This window comes from Ictidomys tridecemlineatus, chromosome 2 (genome assembly GCF_052094955.1).
Source record: "Ictidomys tridecemlineatus isolate mIctTri1 chromosome 2, mIctTri1.hap1, whole genome shotgun sequence".
Lineage (NCBI taxonomy): Eukaryota > Metazoa > Chordata > Mammalia > Rodentia > Sciuridae > Ictidomys > Ictidomys tridecemlineatus.
Genome location: NC_135478.1, coordinates 225,714,163 through 225,731,961, shown reverse-complemented (window position 1 = coordinate 225,731,961; position 17,799 = coordinate 225,714,163). Strand labels below are relative to the sequence as shown.

General features: G+C 53.1%; 1 long non-coding RNA gene across 1 annotated transcript; it reads left to right on the top strand.

Moving 5' to 3' along the window:
- The first annotated feature begins 2,400 nt into the window (after window positions 1–2,400).
- On the top strand, window positions 2,401–8,952 carry LOC110598277 (uncharacterized). Its single transcript, XR_002484130.3, has 2 exons — window positions 2,401–3,105; window positions 8,776–8,952. It is a non-coding gene; the product is annotated as an uncharacterized LOC110598277 (long non-coding RNA).
- Window positions 8,953–17,799: the final 8,847 nt, after the last annotated feature.

Sequence of the window (17,799 nt, the reverse complement as noted above, 5' to 3'; positions counted from 1 at the left end):
GAGGTTTGGACCAGTGCTGGCCCAGGGGCTTTGGGTAGGACCAGTCCGTTTACTCCTGAATCTCAGTTTTCACTCCGCACATGGAAGCTTTTACCTTTGCATTTTCCTTTGGATGAATTTCCTAACAATTGTACTAGCGTGCTGTGACATGGCTCAGCCGTGATATTAGGAAAAGGTTATTTATTATTATTATTATTATTATTGAACCCAGAGGGGCTTGATCATCGAACCACATCCCCTGTCCTTTCTGTTTCCTATTTGAGACAGAGTCTCACTTAGTTGCTGAGGGTCTCTCTAAGTTGCCCAGGCTGACCTCAAACTTGCCAACCTCCTGCCTCTGTCTCCCAAGTCGTGGGGGTTACCGGAGTGCGCCCTTGTGCCCACATGTCACACTCAGGCCGGGGCTGGAGGACTGGGGCTCACCTACGGGTCAGCAGGTGGTGGTGAGAGTGACAGCCGGAAAGACATTTCTGAAAGAGAATTCTAAATTTCTCAGAAGAAGAAAGGAAACAAGGAAAAGATTAGAGAAATTAAAACCTTTGTGGGAATGAACCTGGGCTGGCGGGAATGTAAATTCCTTACTCTTGGAATATTCCATGGAGTGTTCCTCCCCCACCTCCCGCCCATGGACCTCTGGCGAGGAGTGCGGCCTGCTCACTTTATCAGGCAATGTCTCTTCTCAGGCTAAATCTGTCTTCTTGCCACTTCCATTCATCTGTCCTACTTCTTTGGTCAGCAGCCCTGTAAGTCCGGCCCCTGACAGTGACTCAGACACATCAGGCAGCTTCTCTGTCCCCCCAACTCTTTCTTCTCTGGGCAAAACAGCCCTCCATGCTTCAGTCACAGCTTGTAGGACATCATTGAGATGCTGACAAGAAGCGGCTCTGCGGCCCTCCCCGGTGGCCAGAGTGGCTGGCCTCAATTAGTCTGCAGGGCTTAACCCGTGGTCACCTTGCAGGGAGGAAATAAGACTCTGAAAGGTTGGTTCCTGCCATCAGCACAAATGGTAAGAGACAGGGTGCCTTCTGGGCCAAACACGAGCCCGAGAGATGACTTTAACAAGAGGGAAGGGGACGGGGGAGAGACAGAACGCGGAGAGCGGGGCTGGGCCAGAGAGATGAAAGTTGACAGGGTCTGTCCAGGGCAGGCTGGGGGTGGACGCTGAGTGTGAGTGATATGAACAGCCAGGCTACCCAGCGCTGATCTGTTGGACTGAGAGAGCGGCCGGGCTTCATTATAGCTTGGGGGCAGAGTCTCTCCACTTGGGCCACCTCCCTCGGATCTGATTCCATGTTCTCCCAACACTGGTGGGTTGGGGCTTTACCTCCAGCTCCCTGGCACTGGGAGGAGAATGTTCTGGAGGCTCTGTGAGCATTCTAGAGGCTGGAATGGGATGACTACCTGGGGGTCTGGTTCCTATGTCAGTGTACTGTGCATTGGGAGGTGCCCTCCATTCCTGCTGGGAGGCTCCCGCAGCGCTCTGCGCCTGGGAGTTCCCCTCCTGCCTGTTTTCCATGTCCCTCTTAATAGAGTTCCATGTGTTGGCTAAAATCACTCAATTTCCCAGACCCCCTTGCAGCTAAGGGTAAGCATGTGCCATGGTTTTGGCCAAAGCAACGTAGGTTAAATTCCCCGGGAAATGTGTCTTTTATTCACAGCAACAAACATGAAGCCTTGTTAGAAAAGTGTTTTTGTCCTTTTCCTTCTTTCTATCTGGAAGATGGATGGAAGTGCAGTAGCCATTTTGTGACAATGAGGACAAAAGTCACACCCAAGGATGTCCCAGAAAGAAGATAGTCTGTCTCCTTGATGACATCCATGAGCACCTGCCTCAGCCCTGAGTTGCTTTCCTGTGAATGTTGTAGAAAATAAGCCCCTTTCCATTTTTACTCCAGAGCTGGTCGGGCTTTCTGTTCTTCACTGCCGAATGTATTCTTCACATATACAGGTACCAAGTGGAGATTCTGAACCCGCGAAGCTGAGAACGAGACCCTAGAGGGTGGTTAACCCAAGAAGTCATGCACCCACAAGGCTCTTCTCCTGGGGATAGATCTCAATATTTTTTTTTCTGTTCACAAATTTAACTCATATTTTTAGAAATTTCTGATGAAACAGTGAAATTTAAAGAATAACGGGGAAAAAAAACACTGTTAAGCCCACCACCCAGCAGTAACCATCCTTTACATAGTGGTGCATTTCCTCAGAGCTATCTGTGGTTCCAGCACGTTCCACATTTGTCCCATATAAATGGGATTGCACTTTGAAACTTGCTATCCACTCAATAATTTATCCTGAGCCTTTTCTGGGAATTTTGTTAAGAAAACCCCTTTTATTGTTGGATTTCATGTAAATCTATATTGTTAACTTGAGCCATTTTAGTATTTAAATACTATTAGTTATTCTGAATAATTTAGCTAATCAATTTTCAATTGGTGTCAAAAATTAGACACCAACTGAGACATCAGTTAGACACCAACTGTCATGCTCAGGGCTACAGAGGAAGTCCTTGGTTGAGTGTCTTGGAGAGAGTTCTGATGCTCTTCTTTGAGGCATCTTCTAGAAGTGGCATTGCTGGCTTGGGGTGGACAGGCAAGTGGCCAGGGTCTCTCTGTGGGTCCCTGGGTTGTGCTGCCCCCTCTGTGTGGTCCCTGCCTCTGTGTTGTAGGGGGATTCTGGAGACTGTGGGCTCCTGCCGACTTGTCCTTCCACAGGTCTAACTGTAGCTTCACACAGATCCCAGCGTGGCTGGCAGAGTCTAATCGCACTCTCCGGATCCTCACTTGCTGGAGAGTTCCTTCTTTGTAGGCCCAAATTAGGCTTGATTTGGGATCTGTTTATAAGGCAGTTTGTGAAAGGTTCAATTTTTGCAAGAGAAACAATAGAATAGATTTTCTTAAGAAAACCCTTCTCTTCCTAGCCAAGGGTGCGTTGAGGAGTTGCGGCTGGTGCCTCCCTGCATCCTGCCTCCCGTGGAAGGACCGGCTCTATACAGCTAACTGGGACACGGGAGGCCCTCCTCCTGCGCATCCTTGGGAGGCAGAGCAGATGAGGACTCAGACTGTGGGAAGCCATGGATGTCACCCAGCCATCGCTTTTCTCCGCGAGGTGAGCTGTGCCCCTTCTTTCTGCCCAAGTTGATTGACAGCTGGTAAAATGGATTTCAATGTCCCTGTCCTCATTAGGGGAATCTCAAAGCCAGCTTCCTCTGTTCCCTAGCAGAGAGGCTGTCCAGCAGCCAGCATGCAAAGTTTTCTAATGAAACGATGTAAGACAGAAGAACATCCTGTTCTATTCTCTGGGTATAAATGGCATTAAGTATCTCGTGGGATCAGGACCAGGACATCCTAGGCCTTGGGGTACCAGTCTTTCTTAGTGATGGTTTTCAAAATCTGAAAGTTGACTGGTGGGAGAAGCATTATAATTAGCAAATACCCAAGGTCCCCTCAGACCACCACTTCTGCAGGATGCTGCAAACGTCCCCGACACACCAACCCTCCTACCTAAGGAAAAGGGGCTGATTCCAAATCCTCCCACCTCCTCTGGTACAAGGCCCGAGGTCCCTTTGGAAATGTGAGTGATCCTGTTTCTCCTTGAAGTGCCTCCTCTCCAAGGGAGGCCTGCGCAGTGTGAATCCAGGCAGCTTCTGCTCAACCCTGGAGACGGAGCCCCTCAACCTGGGGTCGGTCGGTTTGATGCCTTCTTCATTGGCCCGAGATCTCTGCAGCTTTGATATCTCCAGGGGGAATGGAAATGTCCTTTCCAACTCCGTGACACAATTAGTGCCCACTTGGACTCCCAGGGTGACAACCCCTCCCCCCTCCTCTTTTGTCCTGACTACTGTTTCTGGGTCCCCTTTGTCACTTCTCCTGCCTAGGGTTGCTATCCCCACTCAGCCTGCTGGAGATTTTACCAGTGTTTGGAGTGTCTGACTCCCTCTCTGGTGACATCCGTGCCTTCCCACAGTCTCCCTCTCATTTGAAGGTCTCAGCTGCTTGCAAAAGTCTCTAAAGCACATCTATACACACAGCAGTACAATGTAGGTGGCCGTATAACCAATGGGATTCTGCAGCCTGTACACGTGGAAAAATGAGAATTCAGACCCCCTTTGACTCAAATGTATGATATGTCAAGATCATTGTATTGTCATGAGCAACTAATAAAAAAGTCTCTAAGGCAGCTATTGAAGATGGTTCTCAAGCCTCTCCTTGGGACTTTGCACAGTCGGGGTGTTTGCCTTTGTGCAAACATCTCTGCTCAGGGGCTTCCTTGTCAGACTTCCTGACCTTCTAGGTAGGGTACCAACCCATCTGCTTACCTTTTAAATTTCTCTCCATGTCTCCTACCACCTGTGGCAATCTGAATCTAAATCTGTGTTGTATCTGATCAATTTCTCAATCTTTGTATGTTTATAACAATCTCACTTCTCTGTTCCCTGACATGTGTATTTATGTCTTTATTGTCTATCTTCAAAAGAAAAAGAATCTCTGCGTGAGGACTTGTGTACTTGCAGGTGCGCGGCAGATACTTGTTGAATGAACAGATCCTCCTTAACACGCAGGAGGGTTAATCTGATTGAGGTGATTATTTGCAGAATCCTTCCCACCTGGGTAAGGAGAGAAGAAGGGATTTCTTCAGGGGATTAGGTAGATTACAGACTCATGGCTCCTGGAAGAAACAGATTTAGGCGTGAACTTCCAGGAAGACCTGCCCACATCACGCTGCAGAGCTGCCCGGTTCATGGCAGCCAGCTGGCTCTACAGCAGGAAGCCACGGCTGCAGCTGCTGGGTCTGAAATTGTACTTCTGCCACCACCTGCTACGGAAGCTCGGCACCTCTCCTGTTCCCCACATGACTCGGGTCTCAGTAGAGGTGACACGAGAGTGTCTGTGGTTAGTGGAACCTAAACGCCACGTGTGTTCTTTGACAACAAGTGAGGCTAGGAATAGGCTGCCCGCTGCTCTCCCGCACAGGAAGGTAATATTCACACTGTTGTCTTAGTTTGTTTTCTGTTACTAGAATATAATCCCTGAGGCCTGGTGATTCATAAAGGAAAGAGGTATTTCCAGTATAGTGGAGCAGGCCTGTAATCCCAGCTACTTGGGGGGCCGAGGCAGGGGGATTGTGAGTTTGAGGTCAGCTCGGGCAACTTAATGAAATTCTATCTCAAAATAGAAAGGGATGGGGTTGTAGCTCAGTGGTAGAGTGCTGCTGGGGTCGATCCCCAGTACCGAAAGCAAACAAGCAAGAATAGAGAGATTTTAGCTGATGCCAGGCTTTTCTGAGGGCCTCGGGCTGCTTACGCTGAGGGGGGTGAGTGGAGGGGACGTGGGTGCGTGTGAGGGCACTTGGGAATGTGCTGCCTCACTGTAGAGAAACCTGCTCTCCTGGTGGCTAATTAGTTCCCTGAGAGCAAGGACTCTAACCTGCAGGAGTCCCCCAGGCAGGAGACAGCCATTGATCTTGCTCACACCCTAGTTGCCTCCCACAGGCCTGCCCGACTGGCCACCAGATCTCCACGTGAGTTCAGGGGACAACCAGTACTGGAACCACTGCCACTGGGAAGGGGTGTTCAGAGATTTGGGGTCCACGAGTGACAGATGCCCATTATTGTACTTGTCTGGGTTTTCCACTCTGATGGGATTAAAGGACCCTGTTGTCGTGATTTTAATTTTTGATTTGATTTTGCTTCTTATTTCTTTTTCTTTGCTTTGGCACCAGGGGCTGAGCCACATTCCCAGCCTGTTTTTTTGTATTTTATTTGGAGAGAGGGTCTCACTGAGCCGCTTAGGGCCTCTCTCAGTCACTGAGAGGCTGACTTTGAACTCTCCAACCTCCTGCCTCGACCCCCCAAGCTGCTGGAATTACAGGCAGGCACCACAGAGCTGGTTTGGGTCTTTTTCTTGTTGTGTAGCTTTGAACTTGACCTTGACCTCTGGTCTTTTGTTACATAATAGCAATGCTCATAGGCACCCTTATCACAGTCCTCATCTTATTAAAGTTTCTTCCTGAGGTGTGGTGTGTGTGTGGAGGTTTGGGACATATAGTCTTTACAGACTGACGTGGTTCCATTCAAGTTCTAGTTTCTGAGTTATTCTGTGGCCCTTTATGCCACACAGGGCTGCCCAGGCCCCACCCAGCCCCCACGGCACTGGGGCACTTCATTCATGGGCACCACACTGCAACCTAAGACGGGTGTTTACCAAAAGGATGCCCCTCCTTGTGGGTCATGTCCTTCTTCATTGACCTGGAGGGACAAGCTTAGGGCCGGTGGAGTGATGCCACCTCCCTACTGCACACACACACCACTGGCCACTCCTGTGGCTTATGAGCATGGACAGAACATTGGCTCCGAGTCAGGGTGTCTGGGGACGCGCTGCTTACCAGTGCTGTGGCCACCAACAGGCTGTTCCATCTCCACCCTCAGCATCCTCTTCTGTAGAAGGGTGGAGATGACAGTCCTTGGGAGAGCCACCTGGGGCTTGTCCAGTGGGACAACCCACCAAGAAGCAGGTAGCACAGGGATGTGCTGCATCGTCATCCACAGAGACTCGCCACCAGCACGGCACAAGTGTGTGTTCCCAGCACGTTTCAGGATGACACGGAACGCTCTTGGTAAGAAGCTGAGGGAAAGCTGTGCGCAGACCCAGTCCACGTTTATTTTAACATGTTTTGTAGAAAATATCAAAGACAACGATGGAAAATAGGGGATTACAGGCGACTTTGACCATCTCCTTTATATTTTCTGGTTCAATCTTTTTTCTGCAATGAGTCCAGGATCATTCCCATAAATCTTTGGAGCACTTCATGGAAACAGAAAGCTCAGTGTGGCTCAGTCTGTGGCTCAGTTTGCCGGGTCCCTGGCTGCTGGTGGAGACAGGGTGCTCTGTGGCCTGGTGCCGCCAGCACGGCGTCGGCTTCATTCTGTGCACAGGTACCCGCAGGACCGTAATGGCCATGGTGGATAAAAAGGGAGCAAGTGTGAGAGGGTCACAGAATCTAGAGGAAAGTGGGGAGGAGTGACCCGGGATGGGACAGAGGGGGAGAGATGGAGAGAGACAGAGAGACAGAGGGGGAGAGATGGAGAGAGACACAGAGAGACACAGAGACAGAGGGGGAGAGATGGGGGGAGACGGACAGAGGGGGAGAGATGGAGGGAGACAGATAGACAGAGGGGGAGAGATGGAGGGAGACACAGAGAGACAGAGAGACAGAGGGGGAGAAGGAGACTCTCAGACAAGGGGGTCATGGGGAAGAAGGCAAGAGGAGCCTCCGTTGGCGCCCTCTCTCCTCAGGCGGCTGTGGCACCGCCCTTGCTCGGTGCTGAGCTGAGTCACACTCGTGTTCTTACAGATGGCACCCGTGCTCTGTGGTCCACGGTCCTGACACCCGGGTGTCCATCTGGGATGGGGATTCACCATCTGCCAGGCTGGGACTAGCAGTGGCCATGGAGGCCTGGGAAGTGGGCACCGCTCCTGCCCAGATGCGACTGAGACAGCTCAGGCAAGGCCGTGGGCCCTGGCAGGGCCTGTTAGCACGGGACCAGGTGGGCGCCAGCTTCACGGATCAGCTGCTTATTCAGGGACAAAGTTTCATGCAGGAACAGGGTGACGCCAGTGACTGACTCTCCTGGTGGACGATGAGCCACTGGACTAAGGAAGGGACTGGGCTTCTATAGGCTATACTGAGAGGTGACTCAGGAAGTTGGGGTCTGTTACTGGGGGAGATGGGGAGGGGTGTAGGGTCAGAGGTCCGTTTTGGGCACTCGGGAAACAGGTTTATGAGGATTTGAAAGTTTGTCTTTACTGGGCAGTATTTTTATTTGGAGAAGAATGGAGGGTCTGGGGTCAGCGTGCAGAGCTGATCTCTTTCCCTTCAGGGTCCCACTGTACTGTCACTGGAAAGATTTATGGGGGAGGGATCAATGCTTTGGCTTCCTTCCTAGGGATGTTCCGTCACTGGGAAAGGATCAATGCCATCAATGTGCTGCTTTGCTCTGTGTCCCCCTTCCCTGGCTGTATCATTTGGGGGTTTGTCACTTTCCAGATCTAAGAGGGTCACTCCTCCTGAAGCGCCCCCACCCCTGGCAGGACCCTGGCCCTCCAGCAGGGTCTGGTGGCCCAGCCTTCCTTGTCTGACTGCCCCTGTACCTTCTCGAGCTCCCTTCCCTCAGGCTGGCTCTTATTACGTCCCCAAGATGACAGAGAGGGGGTGAAGGGGGCGAAGGCACCAGGCTCCAGCCAGGGGCAAGGGACTGACCTCAGGTCCCTGCCTTGAAGGGTGCCAGGGTGGCACCTGTCCGTCTCTGTCTCTCTGCCTTGGGTCCCTCTCTCCCGGCCTCTCCTTCCCCTTCTCTCCGGTCCTTTCATTTTCTCAGTTTTAGCCTCAGACTCTGGTCCGCCTTTCCCAGCTGCTTCCTCTGCCCTGTCTTCCGAAGCGGCCTCGCCTCCCGGCAGCTCCTGACCCAGGCCTGCCCACACCCCCCTGTCCTCTCAGCAGCCAGGTGGGCTTCCTGCCCTTGGGCCTCAACCTTCCACCTGTGCCGTGACCCCTGCCCTGCCCCAGGGCTGTGCTCCCCCTCCTCCTTGAACTTGGGTGGTGCTCCCCAGCCGTGATCCAGCTTGAGACCTCTTCCCCCTGCGCAGCCTGGACTCTCTGCCCCTCGTGCCTTTACCTCCTGGATCACTCTTTTTCTCTTTGGGAACTAGGGAATGAGCCCACAGGTGCTTTGCCAGTGAGCTATACCCTCATCCCCCTTTATTTTTTCTTTTGAGACAGGGTCTCACCGAGTCGCCCAGGCTGGCCCTGAACTTGCGCTCCTCCTGCCTCAGCCTCCCGAGTTCCTGCGATTTCTACCGTGCCTGGCTTCCTGGATCAGTTTCTGAACGTGCCTTTTCTCTCCGACCCTCCTCCCTGGCTCGGATTTGGTTTCTGGCATAAATACTTTCAGCCTTCCACGTGGTCTCTTTGCCTCCGTTGTTTGTGTTCCTCCCACACCTGTCTTCCCTGCTGTCACCATGGCGAGCTGGCACACCCACAGCCCCCACTGTCCACTGCCCAGTGGAGAGCCCCCACCCCTCCCGAGCTTCAGCGTGCTCAGTGGCTCTGACCTCTGCAGACACAGAAGAGGACCTTCCACCCTGTGCCTCGCCCGGCTGTCACCCTTGGTGGGGATCCCCTGCCCCCACCCCAGCTTCCCCCTCTGATGCATCAGTGTGGCCTCGACCTCCCTCCAGCCCCAGGCCCCCCAGTGGGGGGGTAGCCTCTGCACTTGGACCTCCTCTCCAGCCCTCTCCTCAGGAGTCAGTGCCTCCTGCTGAGCCAAGGTGCCCGCAGGGCCTCGTCACACCTCTCTGCAGAGTGGTGCAGAGCTGACAGTCGCAGATGCACAGTGAATGTCAGAGGAACCCCAGGGCTGCAGACGCCATGAAGGGAGAAGGGGCAGCTGTGACTGCGGGGCCCAGGCTGCAGGGACGGGCCTGGTGGGCTGTCAGTGTGACGGTGACCGTGTGCAGCGTGGCCTGGCCACGTTCCAGGGGAGCAGCAGGCCGAAGGCTCTCTGGAGGAAGTGCTGCTCACAGAGAAGGGCACAAAGCTGGCCCCAGGGGGACCTTGCTGCCACAGTGGCTTTGTCATGAATTGTGGACCTGGCTCTGGGACCTGCTGGGCTCCTGCGCCTGCCCTGGAGCTGGACAACCAGGATGTCTGACCACTGAGGAAGTGTCCCTAAATCTGGAGACTCCTCCCCTGCCTCCTGAGAGCCAGGGGCAGGTTAGTGGCCCCTCCATCCAGGAAGAGACATCCAAACAGGACAGGAACCAGCATCTCCTGAGCTGGCACTGGGCCGGGCACCGGAGGGGGACCCTGGGCTTGGACACCCGAGCTTCCAGGTGAGGGAGACAGGTGAGGAGGCAATGCAGCAGCATGGCCAGTGGTGACAGAGCAGGCACCTAGAAGGTGGCCACTGTCGTCCTTATCACACAGCCACGTTCTGATCGGGTGCGACAGATGCAGTCTGAGAAGTGAGCTGACCAGATAGTTCCAGAAGGTGAGATGGAAGAGAGCAGGGCCGTGCTGTGGGTGGGTGGGGCCTCCACAGAGACAGCCTCCACGGGAAGTGACATTGGACTAATAGGAAGGCTCACCTATCATAGAGGCCAGGACAGGCACACTCAGAGGTAGGAGGACATGCAAAGGCCCCGAGGTGGAAATGAGTTCTGGTGTGGCTGGGAAACGGGGATAGTGACCTCTGCCTATGGGAATCAGCTGTTGTCACGACAGTGCTGCCCGCAGCCAGCCTCACACTCTGGAAGCAGCCTTGATGGTCATGCCCCCGGGTCTCAGATGACTGTGGTTTGGCTGTGCCAGGACGGGCTGTGGGTAACCTGCGTTGGAGCCGAGTTTGACTGTGTTTCCTGTCTGTTCTGGCACAGGCCGAAGTCTCTGTGGAGGAAGTGCTTCTCGCCCTGGGTTTCTGGAGAGCCAGCAAGGAAGTAAACCCTGCAAGTGCATCAAATGCTTCTGCATAAATTCTGTCCCCTCACATTCCAGTGCCCAAAGCATGTCACAGGGTCACGTTCACCACTGCTGGAGCTGGGGAGGCGTACGCCCGAGGAGTGTGGTCATTTGCTGAATAATAACCCAACCATCGCTCTCTACCTTGGGAGTTACCGAGAGAGAACGGAAGGAGTTGTGCTTGCTCTGAGCGCGTGGAGCTGAGCACCACTCAATGCTGTGTTCAGAGTGTGTGAGGCTGAAGTTCTCATGAAGTCATGGAAAGATCTGGATTTTAGTTGGGGAAGATCCGATAACAGGGGGAGCCTAGGGCCACACTCCAGTTAGAGGTGATGAGCAGGAGGTGACTGGAAGATGGGACAGACTTGGGGACCGTTCAGAAGTCAGGGGCTAGGGCAGGGGGACCCTTTCTAACAGTCTGAGTTGCTGTCTTGTGTTCTTGGTTTTCAAAATACTCACGTGGCTTTGGGATTTTGCATTGGCAAATATTTGCCATGTGTGAAAAGTTGTGCTATCACGGCCCCGACCTCAGTGGCATGGAGCTGGGCGCGGTGTCCGTGCACATGCAGGGAGGACGCGTCCTGCGGTACACTGCTTGTAACAGTGTGTGGCTTTGTTCTTCACGTCTCATGTTTTAAAATTTCCCACAGTGTAATATTAACTTAAGGATATTAAGGAATATCCTTCTACCCCACCAAGGAAGAAGGTGGGTTGTAGAGGGCACAGAGATGGAGAGACTGTGGGGGGTGGGGGTGCCCAGGAGGGCTTCCCAGTTCTTGGGGTCTTTGTACCTCGGGGCCTTTGCATGTCCTGAGACCTCTGAGTCTGCCTGTCCTGGCCTTTCTGATAGATGATTCTGTCCTATTAGTCCAGATGTTGCCTCCCATGGAGGCTCCCCCTAGGGAGGCCCCACCTACAGCACAACCCAGCTCTCTTCCATCTCACCCCCGAATCGTCTGATCACAGTGCTGGCATCCTCAAGCTGGGGAGCACAGGAGAGTGAGCTGGCCTGTGGGGTGGGGGAGGGAGGTGACGAGCCAGCTTGGACATGCTGGATGTGAGATTCTTGCTGGAGGTTTGGGTGGAGATGCAGGTCCTGGGGTGCAGGAGGACAGTCTGGGCATGGGGCATGTGTCTGGGAGTGGGGTGACCTGAGGGGCAAGGAGCCTGTCACTGAGGTTCTCAGGGGCTGGAGGGCATGCTGTGTTGGCATAAGAGATTCAGGGGCATGTGTTCCTCTGGGACTGACACTGCTAGTGGCGTTCAGATGTCCATTCTCACATTCTCTTCCAAGCCTTAGGGTAGTGATGCTCAGGTAGAAGACTCCAGCCTCCTAGCCTCCCTGTGTGGCTGGGGTTTGGCCAGTGGGTTGTAGGTAGCAGTGATGTCCGTGAAGTCTGGGGGAAGTGCCTCGAAGTGTGGCTAGCCCTTCTCTGTCCTCTCCTCCATCATGCTGCCACTACTTGATGGCCAGAGCTCTAGCAGTCGGCTTGGATTTGGAGGCTGCTTCCTGACCAGCCTCATGCAGCCCTTACCAGCCGGGTTTGCATTTTACATACAAACAAAACTTCATTGAAGTCACCGCTACTATGTTGTTCCGTGTCATTCTGCCGAACTTGGTCCAAATGAAGCCATTACGACTCTGGTCAAGCTATACCCTCACACCTGGGGGCATTTCAAGTCTGTGGTGGAAATCTCTGCGGGATTAACCACTGGCAGGCCCTGCCGGGCACAGTCGGCTGCTGAGGTGTTGTGCGCCACCTGGTGGTCAAACGGCAGATAGCACCGCTTCAATGGAGCATAGCCCTTGGCATTGGCTTTAGCAGCCATTTGCACCCGGCCCCTGTGCATCCTGTGGCCATCCACAAGGCAAGTCCTAGTGTCTTGAATGTTAGTGGACTCTGAAAAGAGCTCCAGGAATTCCGAACTGTACTAAGCTGCTCAGCCCTGGTGTGCTTGTGCTTTGGAGATCAAGTGGGGCTTCTAATGAGCCAAGTTGGCAGCCCTTCCCCTCCTGCCCAGGCTGAGAACTTTGGTACTAAATAAAGGCTTCATGTGACCTCTCCTCTGCAGACTCTGGTCTCAGAGCAATAGTTAAAGCTGGAGAGGAGGGAGGGAGATGACTCACTGCTTTGCTGAGCAGGAAATTAACACCAAGGGAGCCTAACCTGGCAGCAGCCTGCAAAGAATTGATTTGTGGTAGTTTGAGCCGTGGGCAAAGTGGCTCTATGTGACTGAGCTTATTAAGACTTCCTTCTGCTGACCTTGGGCACAAAACTTGAAATGGCCAGCAATATAAAAAGTAGAGTCAAGTTGCAAAAGTCAGTCTTCAAGTTTTAGAAATTCCAGAGGTTTGTGGGTGCCTCTGGAGCAGGGCGTGTGGGTTTGTACCCAGACTGGCCCACTCTGTGGCTCAGGATGATTTCTCTCTCAGGACTCTGTTTGCTAATGAGCCTGGGTTCTGGGGACCCTTCAGCTCTGCCACTGTGTCAACACAACCTGTGTAGTAAGTGTAGCCTCGAGTCACGAAGGCCAGATAGTCTTTGGTGAGAAGCAAAACTGTGGAGACCAAGAAGACAGCTTACCAGAACTCCTGCCCGAGGGGCTGGGGAAGTGTGGGGCAGGTGGCCACGGGGTGTGAGTCCTGCCATTCCACAGCGGGTGTGAGGGAAGAGACTTGTGTTCATGGGAAATGGTGTCCTACAGGCCTGGCCGCGTGGAGGATGGTCACAGGGCAGACAGAGAGGTCCCAGGGCCGTGGATGGGGTGGGCCAGAGGCTATTGAGAAGATGGAGCTGGAAGATGAACTGAGATTCGGGGCATCTGGCTTCATATTGGGGCATCTTGGGTCTGGAAGGAAGGGACTTTGAATCATTTTCCAGCTGGAGAAACTGGGTACCAGAGGTCATGTGACTTGCGCAGACTCCCGCAGCATGGATTGGCAGGGCTGGCCAGCCACAGGCCCTCAACTCCAGGGGCACCCCTATGCACAGATCAGAGCTGGGATCAGAGCCCTCGTTCCTCGGATTAGAACCTGGAAAACCCAGAAACCTCTGCTCTGAAATTCTTTATCTTTTTTTGTGCTCAAATGACAAAATTCTTAGGAAGAGGTTTTTTTGGTTTTTTGTTTTCCCTTCAGTGCTGGGTGTGCCCTGGGTTCCACCAGGGGCTTGCACAGGTAGGCAAGTGCTCTACCCCTGGGCCACATCCCCAGCCCTGAAGAGGTTGTTTTTCTTTTTTAACTTTTAAAAAATATTTATTTTTCAGTTGTGGTTGAACACAATATCTTCGTTTTATTTGCTTATTCTTATGTGGTGCTGAGGATAGAACCCAGGGCCCTACCGCTGAGCCACAATCCCAACCCCCTCTGGAGAGATTCTTAAAGAAATCCTGGTTCCTGTTGATGGAGTAAAGTTTTCTGCATCCTATGGAAGGAGGCCAGGCGGGGAGCCTGAGGCCGTGTCCTTCCTGTCCCTCCCTGTCCCTCCCTGAAAGCTGCTGAAGCAACAGGCTCACTGCCTCCACACTCTGCTGGCTTTCTCCTCCTATGTAAAACAGTTCTCTGGAAGCCTTTTCCATTTGCATCTCCACCTGGCAGCCCTGGAGCCACAAACAAAATCTCATTCTGTTTTACATGGGGAGGAAGTGAGCAGGGGCGGAGGCAGACAGGTGGGCAGGTGGTAAATCCTGGTTTGCTTCCTTCTTTCCCCACGGTCTTGCTGGGGCTCTGTGGGCTCCTGCAAGGTCGGCTGGGGTGGGAAGAGGAGGCTCTTCCTTCTCAGAGTCCGACTCCCAGCCTCCGGTGCCTCTGCTCCCGAGCCTGGCATGGGGCTGCCCGCCTGCATTTCTGTTCTGGGGGGAGTTGTCCTTCTCCCTGGTGAGGCACAGGTGGGGGGCTCTGTGTTGGGGAACATTTCTTCCTCCTTCTGTCCCTGTTCTGCTCCTGCAAATGTCTCCTGAGTCTGGCCCCTTTGCCTCAGGTCCTCCATCCCCTGAGTCACTGCCTCCCTGAAGTCCCCAGTTCCTGCAGTTCCTGTTCCTTCCACTCCCGGGATCTTTCTTCCTGAGCTTACTACATTGGAGCAGGTCCCACCCGGCTTTTGACTATGTTTGTTTATGAAATGGGCTCTCAAATTCATTTAAAACTCTCACCCAACAACAGGTTCACAGTTCTCCCTCCCCTCCCAATTCAGACTGACCCGAGACCCAAGGACCCTGCCTGGGGAGGGACTGGTGGGCTGTCCCCTCCTTCTTTCCTGTACCTCCCAATGCCCCAGGGGCAGGCATGGGCAGGAGGGGGTTTGGAGGAAAATTTTTCTGCTGAGGTGGCTGTCCTTGCTTACACTGTCCCTTGGGCAAACGCCAGCCCTGCTGCTCTGCACAGGTGGGGACTCCTCTGGGTGCCATGGCATCTGGAACTGCACCTGCCCAGATGACCTGGACTTGTGCCTCTTGCTGTCCACCCTGCAGCCTCTGACTGCATGGCTTCCCTCTCCTGCAGGCTACTCTCTGGCAGGTTATTCCATTAGATTCCTGCGGCCACCATCAAAAGGTGCATGAACCAGGTGCCTCAAAACAACAGGAGTTAGAATCCCACAGTTCAGGAGGCCAGAAATTCCAGATCCAGGGGCCGGCAGGCCACGCTCCTCCACAGTGTCTCCCGGCTCCTGGAAGATCAGTATTCCGTAACTCCAGTCTTGGCCTCTGCTTCACATGGCCCTGTTTGCTTGCCTGAGTCTCTCTGTGTCTGTCCTCTCCTCTTCAAAGGAAGGGGAGAGAGAAAGAGAAAGAAGGAAAGAATAAAGGGTAAAGGGGCTGGGAATTAAACTGACTCTGAGTGGCCCAGCAGGCGGCCCTGGCCTCGCAGGTCAGCCCACTGCCAGAATGATTTATAGCCAAGAAGTAATTAAACAGATTTAGACTTGACCATAAGCCTAAGCAGATACCTGGGTCCTGGTAGGGAGAGGAATGAGAAATGGCAATGGATACTTTTCAGCATCTAAGGATTTTTTTTCTCAACCCAGAGCTGAAAACCTCAAGTATACCGTTCCCCTATGAACCACCAGGTGGGAAGTTCCATGTACCGCTCGCCATTATTGAGCTATGTAGGGCCCAGAGCCTAAACCTGGCTCTCTCCACGTGTGCCCTCCACCCCACAGAAGAGGGTCCCCATCTGCTGAGTTTCCTGGTCCAACAGGACAGCTGTACCTCACCCAGTCCTCAGCCTGGCAGGTTTTACTTACCTGCCCATCTGTGCAATTATTTAAACAAGCCCGACACATCCTCCCGTGGTACCCTGCGACCCCACTCTTGTGGCTACACAGTCTGCCTCCCACAACCCGGCTGGTTCACTCTGCTCCCAAGGGCACCTCCCATGTGTCTGTCCCCTAGGGCTGTGAGTCTATGTGACTAATGGACTGCTGTCCATCTCATCTGGTGGCATCTGGTGTCCTGTGCTCAGCTCTCTACTGTTTAGGGCAGGGGATGCCTCCCTTGCCAACTCCAGCCTATCTGAGCGTGATGGAGCTCACTGGAGCAAGGGATGCTGTCGGCAGGAGGTGGTGCTGCAGCGTCTCCTCGTCCTTGAGTCAGGAGAGCCTCCAGGGAATGCCTGAGAGGCTGCAGGTGCCTGCCTGGGCCAGGGGCATGGGGAGAAGCCTCCATCCTGCCTGCTGTCCACTACTTGTGGAAGCTCCCAGGCCCTCCCTGTACCTGGAGCTTGTCCCGGACCCCAGGACCTGGAGACGTATATGAACTTGGAGACTGGTGCCTACTTCTTGCTAGAAATCTGAAGGCAGGGGGCTGTCGGGGCAACCAGAGCTGGCAAGGCAGGGGCACAGCCTATATCCTACTTTGCACAGTACAAGGCAGGGATCTCCAAAGTGGCCTGGACCTCTTGCACATGCGCATTGTGCGTTGAACCACGCACACCAGCACACACTTCCCACTAGCATGTCTTCCTCTACGGCCAGTCGCACAGTTAGGACAGCACCCTGTTGTCACAGTCCATGCTCCCTCTGTGCTGAAGCTAGAGGGTTCAACCAGAGACAAGACGGAATGAATCTCGGGAATTAAAATAGTTCACGACTTCAGCAAATGGGTGCTGCTTCTCTTGCCAGTGAGACACGTGGTTGCCTTTTTTGGTGGGCACCCTTTCTGGCAAAAGTATTGCTTGCTCTTTGGACTCAGAATTGATCCATGGGGGGTCCTCACATGACCCAGAAGTTTCTGAAAGAGATGAAGGTACATACTTGGAGAGGCTGGAGAAGGAGAAATAGACCCCTGGAGAGGGAGGAAGAAGGATGGGAGTGAACAGTGTGTGCATAGGAGGGCAGCATGAGGCCGTTCTGTGTAGCCTCCCAGCCTTCTCTGCCCCCCCAGCTGTGCCTGTCTGGGTCCTGTGGTTGTATCAATGCTGAAAACCACCGGGACACCCGGTTTAGGCTCTGGCAGGGACCGCCTTGCAGGCGCAGCGGCGCCACCTAGCGTCCAGCTGGTGGTAGCTTGGGGACAGCGCATGGCTGTCTATCCAGAGGAGCAACCCAGAACCTGGTACAGCCACCGGGTGCCATGACCTGCACAATAAGGACGGGAGCAGTCTGAGCCCTCTTCCTTTTTAAAGTTTGATGTGTACCCTTGAATTTATATGCATTCTTTTTAAAAAAAACATTTTTTTTTAGTTATAGGTGGACAAAATATTTTATTTGTATGTGGTGCTGAGGATCAACCTCGGCGCCTCACGCATGCTAGGCGAGCGCTCTACCTCTGAGCCACAGCTCCATAAAATACGAATAGATCACATTTATCATATATAGTAATACAAAGCTTTGGATTTCAAAACTGTGCTTCATTTCTCTCTTTTCATCCACCTTTTAGTTATTTTTGCTAAAACAGGAATTGCTGTGCTACTTGTTTTTGCTCTTATGAGGCCACTCCTACAGGAGGGAAGTTGAGAGCGGGGCACATGTTCCCATCACAGTATTCTTCATGCCATGTCCCTTTGGAACAGTTTACAGAAAGAGGCATCCTATAACTGAAGAAGACAGGAAGCCAGCGTTTTACTACCCTTTTCTTGAGAATCTGTATTTCTTATTTAAAAAAAAGTTTTCAGCTGTGCAATAATTATACATTCACAAGGGGTAGCAAAAAGAGGGCAGAATTCTGTGTAGGTTTTGCTCCAAATCTCCAGCGGTGACATCTTGCAGAGGACTCAAAGCTTATGTCTCCCTAATTGGTTGAGATTCTCACGCTCCAAACGGTGGCTTCAGGAGGTGGGTCTTCGGGAGG